Source organism: Girardinichthys multiradiatus, chromosome 6 (assembly GCF_021462225.1).
Source record: "Girardinichthys multiradiatus isolate DD_20200921_A chromosome 6, DD_fGirMul_XY1, whole genome shotgun sequence".
Taxonomy (NCBI): Eukaryota; Metazoa; Chordata; class Actinopteri; order Cyprinodontiformes; family Goodeidae; genus Girardinichthys; species Girardinichthys multiradiatus.
This window is the reverse complement of record NC_061799.1, coordinates 35,910,332-35,920,023: the sequence shown is the minus strand read 5'-3', so window position 1 is coordinate 35,920,023 and position 9,692 is coordinate 35,910,332. Positions and strand designations below refer to the sequence as shown.

Below are 9,692 nucleotides of genomic sequence, written 5' to 3'. Positions count from 1 at the left end.
CGGTCAAGCTGGAAACAACACTTCCGGTTGTGGATTTAAAAAATAAAGCAGCTATAAACAGTTCGAACTCCACGTTTTCAGCACAAATATAGTCTTATTTTGAAGTTGGTCACATAATCCGTTGCTGGGTGAATTAAAAAATTTTTTTTTTTCACACGTTTTACTATGTATAATCAATTTCCCACATATTTAATCATTATCCTAACTTATTTACTCAACTGGCAAAACAAGATTTTGATTAAACAAAGATATTAGTTTTAATTGTTGCAACAAATCAATATGATGATTAAAAAAAGTCACTTATGGGAATAACTGTTACCATGATTATCAGATACTGTGGGGTTTTCCTTGTTTAGTCTTTGTATTTTCAGAGAAACTTTATCTGGCTTTATAACAACATGGTTTAAATTTATTCACTGGATTTCGCCTCTCCTTTTCACAGATGAGGGGGTCCTACTGGCCCCCTCTAGCCAAGACCTGGGGCGGTTCTTAGCTGAGTGTGAAGCAGCTGGGATGAAGATCAGCACCTCCAAGTTCGAGGCCAGGGTACAAGTGTCGCTTGTCCTCTCCAGGTTGGTTCCTGTGGAGGAGTTCAAGTATCTCGGGGTCTTATTCATGAGTGAGGGGTGAAGGGAGCGGGAGATCGACAAATGGATCGGTGTGCCAGCTGCAGTGATGGGGAGGCTGTGTCGATCTGTTGTGTTGAAGAGAGAGCTGAGCCGAAAAGCGAACTTTGGGTCATGACCAAAAGAACGAGATCCCAGATACAAGCGGCTGCAATGAGCTTCCTCCGTAGGGTGGCCGGGCACTCCCTTAGAGATAGGGTGAGGAGCTCGGCCATCCGGGAGGGGCTCGGAGTAGAGCTGCTGCTCCTCCACATCGAGAGGAGTCAGTTGAGGTGGCAGGGGGCTGTATTTGTATCAGATGCCCCCCAGACGCCTCCCACAAGAGACTTTCTAGGCACGTCACACCGGGAGGAGGTCCAGGGGAAGGCCCAGGTCCTGGATAAGCAGAAAACAATGAGTACAAGTACAGGTTTACATTTATATTCAGCTTATGTTTAACGCTGTAAAAAAGCATTTTCCCCAAAAAAGATTTCCTGTCTTATTGCTTTTTGTCACACTGACATTTCGGATCATCAAACCAATTTTACAACGATGACACAAGAAAATACAATATGCAGTTTTCAAAATAGGATTTTATTTAATAGAGGACAAAAAGCAATATGTAGCTCATTAGTTGTTGTAAATAAAAAGTAATCTTCTTTTGTTTAGTTATTAAGCAACGGTCTGGTAACATTAATGTATACCTATAAGTAAATGGAGGAAAATGATGAATATCAAAGCAATCAAAGTCTGATCATGTAGTTAATGCATCCCAACATCCATAGAAATCCTCCTGGTTTTCATGAAAGATATTGTGAGCAAAAAAAAAAAATGTTTGGCCTGTATGCTGTTGTGTTTTTCAAGAGAATAAGACAGCTTTCAAAAACATTACTTACAAAGTGCTTCACAAGTTGTGAGATTTAAAACAAAGAAGCATGTGGGAACAAAAACCACATTACAAAATATAGTATAGAAAAGTATTCATATTTCCAGATATTTCCTGTTCTGATTTTCCAGAAGATGAAAATATACAATTCTAACAAAATTTTCAAGTTCATGTTTTTTTATAGAAGAAATACATTTTTTTGTTTATGCTTGTACACATGTAAATATTTATTAGAGCATTACATGTGCAAAGCTTTAAACTCATATAGTCTTTAGAAAATTCTGGGATTGTTTTTACTGTATTTAACTCAATATATAGAAGCAAACAATATGACCATTATCACCATTTCTCCTTGTAAAATGATTTTAATGGAAGACATATTACATGCAATACTGTAAAAGATGCAATTGTTAATTTTTTCGAGCTGTTCAAAGTGTTCATCTAAATTCCCAGACACTTTTTAATTATAAATCCAATAAAAATGGGCATAAACAAAATTTAAAACTATTTAATAGGGACTTGCTGCAGCCATTTGGGATGTGCAAGAACATAAAAGAAATAAAACATGAATTAGATCATTTTTTTGCAACCTTTGTTTTAAAGATAAAATAATTTTACTTCCCAAAACTTACTAAAAAACTAAACCTTTGCTTTGATTGTATTCATGATGACACTGAAATATTAATTCATGAAATAAAAAACAGGTTTTGCTTAAGCAGGAAAAAATATTTTGATTGGTTAAAAGTGTATAACTGCTACAGGACATACTAATGCTTATTTCATAAGGTGAATTTATTTTTATTTGTGAGGTAAAATTAGTCCAAATAACATTTTGAAAGTTATTACTGATGTATTCAGATCTAGCATCTATGGAAAACAGCTTCCAATGTTTTAAAAAAGCTGGTAGCATGTCTTTTTTATTTTCAAAATGCAACTATTACTAAACAAAATTTGTGCCTAGACCTGCAATCAATTATGTTAAATTTGTCACTGTCACTCCAATGTGATCAAAATGCATCATACTGAGGCTTTTACCTTGAAAGGACAAACAACTTCCGGTTAGGTCCATTCTCACACATGTGAGCTTGACTGCATGTTTCAGAGGAAGTAGACATTAAATTAAACCACTTGAGGTAGAGGGGATTTTTTTAAAAATGGGCAGTTACTGGCTAAACCGGTTGGTTTGGGGAGTTTGTGTCACAGGGAAGAGACTCCATTTATTTTCATTCAGACCTGACCTTTTAAACATCTGCACAAAGACAGATGAGACACATGCAGAATGAGGAAGCAGCATAAGTTAGAAGCAAAGCTGAAAGCAGAACAAAGGGAACCTGGACGAAGCAGCATATCAGGAGAACTGGAGGGCTGTTGCCCATGACTGAATGAAGAAAGCTGGAGATGCCAGGTGCTGCTTCCCTCCACATGTTCTGGCTCTGAGGAATATTTTCTGGCTCATAACTCAGAGAAAGCTGCACAGTGAACCCTCGCCAGTCTAACAGAGAGAGAGTATTTGTTTCTCAGAAGTACAGACTTAAAACTTTGGTATAAAGTGCCTTGCAAAAGTATTTATACTCTTTTTCACTACTTTTACACATTTTGTCACGTAACAACCCCAAACCTAAACGCATTAACACAAAATAGTGCATTATTGTCAAGGGAAAGGAAAACGATGCAGAGTTTTCATAATTTATTACAAAATAAAATCTGAAAAGTGTAACATGCATTTACTCTGATTGCCCAAAAAAAAAAAAAAAACACATTTAAGGAAGAGATACAAGAAGAAAACCATTGTTGAAAGAAAGCCATCAGAATTCCTGTTTGTTGTTTACTAAAAGCCATCTGGGGGACGAAGGAAATATGGCAGAAATGCTTTGGTCAAATAACACAAAAAATTAACCTGTATGCAAAATGATACTAATGGTGGAAAACAAACATTCACATCACCTTGAACACACCATCCCCAGGTTAAAACATGTTGGTGGCATCTGGGAACCCAGTTTTATGTAGACATAAAAGGATTCTTAAAGAACCTCCTGCTCCAATAACACCTTCAAGGTTTTTTTTATTCTGCGTTGATTAGTCTCATTCCTTCAGTTTCCCTACTCAGCAACCACCCACAGCTGTTCTGCATTCCTCTGATTAAACTCACCTGGTTTCATGTCATTTATGTCCTCCTCGGTATTTACACTCCTTGATTTCTATTGTTTGCTGCTGGTTTCTCCTGTTGTGCCCTTCCTAGTTTCTTGTCCTGCTCTCCTTGTGCCTAGCCAGTACGTTTTTGCTCTGTTATCATTAAATTCTTCTGTATCACAGTACTGGGTTGCAGTGTTGCCTTGCAGCAAAAAGGTCTTGGGTTTGAATCCTGGCATGTTCTCCCTGTGCATGCGTGGGTTCTCTCCGGGTATTCCAGTCCCCCCCCCACCTCCGCAGTCCAAAAACATGATTAATTGATTAGTCTAAATCTAATTGGCAATGTGTGCACTATTTTATTGATCCTCATGATTATTGAGGTTTTGAGCCCAGGCTGTGTCGTAATACATTCTGTAAATATTTTAATAATTCTGTACTATATTGTTTGTAATTTTGTTCACTTGTTATTGATGGTTATTCATATTTGTTTCTATTATTTATTAAGCCTTTCTATTACCTCACTAGAGGCACACCTTTAACCTGTCCTGCTGCTGAAGGGAGATGAGGTTAATTTTATCTCTCCATTAATAATTGTGTGATTGTTATGGAAGTTTATGTGCTCATTTATTCAGCTGTTTAGGAGGTGGATCCCTGTACGATTGAGCCGGTTGCGTCTTATTAATTCACTGTTATTCATTGTTCAGAGAATAGTTCTCCTCTCTCTCTTTCCACCATCTTGCCTGCTTAAGACACTCTTAGGCTCACTAAAAGTCCTCCTCGCTACTCTTAACATTTCCTCACGTTAGGAGCTCTCTCAAGGCAAATGTTACTTCATAAATAACTTGTATCTTAAAGAAGGACATTTCTAAGAAAAATCTTACAATTCAAGAAATTAAAATCTTTTTCTTAGAATGACGTCAATAGGAGCTGCTTTTAGTCTGAGGATTCTTTGTGAAAACAGGCCATGGCCAGCTGCAGGTATCTTAAACAAAACACACCTATCCTATTCCTGTGTTACAGTATGTTATTCAGCCTGAATTTCCAGAATTACAACAATCGTTCCACTGAGTTAAAAATAAGCATACCAGGAACCAGCTCTTGCTGTTTGACATGTTCCTTGCTCAAAATGTTTGTGGTTGTTTTACAAAATATCTGACAAAAAAGTCTATTATTCACCAAAAAGATGAGATTTCTAGTGGCCAGTTTTATGAGTTAAAAAGGTGATGTGGACCCACACTCTTAGTATGTTGGATTCAACTTTTAACAAAAGGTAATATGAGAATTGTTATAGAAAAATCCGACCTTTTATTTCAGATCATTTATTCGCTGTAAAATAAAATGACTACACAAAAAACATACTCAAATATATAAATGAACCTAGAGCGTGTTTTTAATGTATGCCTTTCTTTTTAAATCGATCTAGAAACTTTGAATGCGAGACAGAGGCCCAGTTTTCTTGGCTACTCCTCAAAACGGGAAAGACAGCAGAACATGTAATTTAAGTAAGGCAGATGTGCCTGTAAATAGAACATTTCTTGTGTAAACTTTCCTGTATCTACGTTCAGAGCAATTATTAAAAAGTTTGAAACTATTTTGCCACCATGCACAGTGAGGTGGATGTTCAGGGAGGTAAAACAACCACTGTTCACAAATGCTCACTGTTAGAGAAAACTACTAGATTCTTTCTAAATGCCAACTATTTGTTTGGGAGGCATACAATGAAAAAAAGCCTATTCTGTTCTACCATCACAAACGTAAATATGTGGAGATTTCTGAAGTCTCCAATAGGTTTTTAACTGGAACACTGTGCGTCGCTCAGATGATATGAACATTGAGCTTTTCAGCAACAAAACATAAGTAGATTTGTTTTATGACATACAGGGGTTGGACAATTAAACTGAAACACCTGGTTTTAGACCACAATAATTTATTAGTATGGTGTAGGGCCTCCTTTTGCAGCCAATACAGCGTCAATTCGTCTTGGGAATGACATATACAAGTCCTGCACAGTGGTCAGATGGATTTTAAGCCATTCTTCTTGCAGGATAGTGGCCAGGTCACTATGTGATACTGGTGGAGGAAAACGTTTCCTGACTCGCTCCTCCAAAACAATCCAAAGTGGCTCAATAATATTTAGATCTGGTGACTGTGCAGGCCATGGGAGATGTTCAACTTCACTTTCATGTTCATCAAACCAATCTTTCACCAGTCTTTCTGTGTGTATTGGTGCATTGTCATCCTGATACACAGCACCGCCTTCAGGATACAATGTTTGAACCATTGGATGCACATGGTCCTCAAGAATGGTTCGGTAGTCCTTGGCAGTGACGCACCCATCTAGCACAAGTATTGGGCCAAGGGAATGCCATGATATGGCAGCCCAAACCATCACTGATCCACCCCCATGCTTCACTCTGGGCATGCAACAGTCTGGGTGGTACGCTTCTTTGGGGCTTCTCCACACCGTAACTCTCCTGGATGTGGGGAAAACAGTAAAGGTGGACTCATCAGAGAACAATACATGTTTCACATTGTCCACAGCCCAAGATTTGCGCTCCTTGCACCATTGAAACCAACGTTTGGCATTGGCATGAGTGACCAAAGGTTTGGCTATAGCAGCCCAGCCGTGTATATTGACCCTGTGGAGCTCCCGACGGACAGTTCTGGTGGAAACAGGAGAGTTGAGGTGCACATTTAATTCTGCCGTGATTTGGGCAGCCGTGGTTTTATGTTTTTTGGATACAATCCGGGTTAGCACCCGAACATCCCTTTCAGACAGCTTCCTCTTGCGTCCACAGTTAATCCTGTTGGATGTGGTTCGTTCTTCTTGGTGGTATGCTGACATTACCCTGGATACCGTGGCTCTTGATACATCACAAAGACTTGCTGTCTTGGTCACAGATGCGCCAGCAAGACGTGCACCAACAATTTGTCCTCTTTTGAACTCTGGTATGTCACCCATAATGTTGTGTGCATTTCAATATTTTGAGCAAAACTGTGCTCTTACCCTGCTAATTGAACCTTCACACTCTGCTCTTACTGGTGCAATGTGCAATCAATGAAGACTGGCTACCAGGCTGGTCCAATTTAGCCATGAAACCTCCCACACTAAAATGACAGGTGTTTCAGTTTCATTGTCCAACCCATGTGTGAATATGTGGGAAAGCATGTCATGTCTAAGGATGGTGGAGGATCCATGATGCTGTGGGCCTGTTTTCTCTTCCATAAACCCTTGTTAGAGTGGCATCATGAACTCTTTGAAATACCAGGACATTTTTATATTGTCATTACGCTGTTGATTTGCAGTGTCCTTGAGGGCTCTGAAGGCACTTTTTACAGGTTTCTGTTATCTGTAGAGCATCACAGTTTCAAAACAATTGCTTGATGTCATTTAAAGTACACCCCCTGTAAATTCTGGGATTTAAGGCACTGTCTTTAGAGATATTTATATATAAAATCCAATTTGTTTAAAATGTTTATTTTTGAAAGTATTTCACAGTCTATAAATATAAATTCTTTCACTCTTTGTTCATGCGTTATTCTTATTGTTTGATTTATCCTTCCTAGAGGTGCATCTTTAATCTGTCCAGCCGTTGAAACTATTTAATTTCCTCCTAGGGGGATGATAAACTTTATCTCCATTTTAATAATTATATAATTGTTATAGAAGTTTATTTGCTCATTTACTCAACTGTTTAGGAATTGGATCCATGCACGATCGAAGTGGTAGCATCTAATTTACTGTTCATTGTAGAGAATATCTCTCCTTTCTCTCGGTCTTTCCACCATCTTCTCTGCTTAAGACACTTTAGGCTCACTAAAAGTCCTCCTCACTACTCTTAACATTTGTTCATATTAGGAGCTCTTAAGGCCTAAAGTGCTTTGTGAATAACTTTTAGCTTGCTGAGGTAAAAATCTTACTAGCTAGCTACTTTAAGTTTTAGGATTATTTGTGAATATAGGCCCAGATCATTCATGCATTAAACTCCCAAGAAGTGACAAAAGAATTGTACTTTCATTATCCGAAACACATTATCCCCCCACAGTGAAACATGGTAGTGGCAGCATCATGCTGTGGGACTGCTTTTGTTTCTGGGGATCAAGAAAGAAAAGAGGCAGGTAGACAGAGGAATAAAGGGCACTAGGTAGAAAGGAAAGGGATAAAGGACAAATGAAGGAACAGAAGAACGAAAGGACAGAAGGAAGAGTGAAGGAGGGACAAAAAAATGGAAGGACACAAAAGGACATAACATTTAGACAATGGGAAAAAGTTTGGAAATGCAAATATTTTTTCATGCTCTCAATTTATTTTTCCTTAAGAATCCAAACCTTGAAGATGCTGAAATCAAAACCCAGACTTTTCCAGACCACATAGGAACCCTTTATCAGACCTGCTTGGCAACATCCTAACCAACTTCCTTTCCTCTAAAGCCGTGGTGTCCAAAGTCAGTCCTCAAGATCGGTTTCCTGTATGTTTTTAATTCTTTCCCTTGTTCAACACCGCTGAATCAAATGATGGTTCCTCTGTAGAAGTTCATGACATGCAGAGGAGGTACTACTTGGACCAAGTACAGGTCCTTCTCAAGAAATTAGCATATTGTGATAAAGTTCATTATTTTCCATAATGTCATGATGAAAATTTAACATTCATATATTTTAGATTCATTGCACACTAACTGAAATATTTCAGGTCTTTTATTGTCTTAATACGGATGATTTTGGCATACAGCTCATGAAAACCCAAAATTCCTATCTCACAAAATTAGCATATCATTAAAAGGGTCTCTAAACGAGCTATGAACCTAATCATCTGAATCAACGAGTTAACTCTTAACACCTGCAAAAGATTCCTGAGGCCTTTAAAACTCCCAGCCTGGTTCATCACTCAAAACCCCAATCATGGGTAAGACTGCCGACCTGACTGCTGTCCAGAAGGCCACTATTGACACCCTCAAGCAAGAGGGTAAGACACAGAAAGACATTTCTGAACAAATAGGCTGTTCCCAGAGTGCTGTATCAAGGCACCTCAGTGGGAAGTCTGTGGGAAGGAAAAAGTGTGGCAGAAAACGCTGCACAATGAGAAGAGGTGACCGGACCCTGAGGAAGATTGTGGAGAAGGGCCAATTCCAGACCTTGGGGGACCTGCGGAAGCAGTGGACTGAGTCTGGAGTAGAAACATCCAGAGCCACCGTGCACAGGCGTGTGCAGGAAATGGGCTACAGGTGCCACATTCCCCAGTCCTGGGCTACAGAGAAGCAGCACTGGACTGTTGCTCAGTGGTCCAAAGTACTTTTTTCGGATGAAAGCAAATTCTGCATGTCATTCAGAAATCAAGGTGCCAGAGTCTGGAGGAAGACTGGGGAGAAGGAAATGCCAAAATGCCAGAAGTCCAGTGTCAAGTACACACAGTCAGTGATGGTCTGGGGTGCCGTGTCAGCTGCTGGTGTTGGTCCACTGTGTTTTATCAAGGGCAGGGTCAATGCAGCTAGCTATCAGGAGATTTTGGAGCACTTCTTGCTTCCATCTGCTGAAAAGCTTTATGGAGATGAAGATTTCATTTTTCAGCACGACCTGGCACCTGCTCACAGTGCCAAAACAACTGGTAAATGGTTTACTGACCATGGTATCACTGTGCTCAATTGGCCTGCCAACTCTCCTGACCTGAACCCCATAGAGAATCTGTGGGATATTGTGAAGAGAACGTTGAGAGACTCAAGACCCAACACTCTGGATGAGCTAAAGGCCGCTATCGAAGCATCCTGGGCCTCCATAAGACCTCAGCAGTGCCACAGGCTGATTGCCTCCATGCCACGCCGCATTGAAGCAGTCATTTCTGCAAAAGGATTCCCGACCAAGTATTGAGTGCATAACTGTACATGATTATTTGAAGGTTGACGTTTTTTGTATTAAAAACACTTTTCTTTTATTGGTCGAATGAAATATGCTAATTTTGTGAGATAGGAATTTTGGGTTTTCATGAGCTGTATGCCAAAATCATCCGTATTAAGACAATAAAAGACCTGAAATATTTCAGTTAGTGTGCAATGAATCTAAAATATATGAATGTTAAA

At 39.2% G+C, this 9,692-nt stretch overlaps 1 long non-coding RNA gene across 1 annotated transcript; it reads left to right on the top strand.

Moving 5' to 3' along the window:
* Positions 1 to 11: 11 nt before the first annotated feature.
* On the top strand, positions 12 to 3,821 carry LOC124870388. The gene is made up of 2 exons (XR_007038752.1): positions 12 to 128; positions 443 to 3,821. It is a non-coding gene; the product is annotated as an uncharacterized LOC124870388 (long non-coding RNA).
* The last annotated feature ends 5,871 nt before the right edge of the window (positions 3,822 to 9,692 follow it).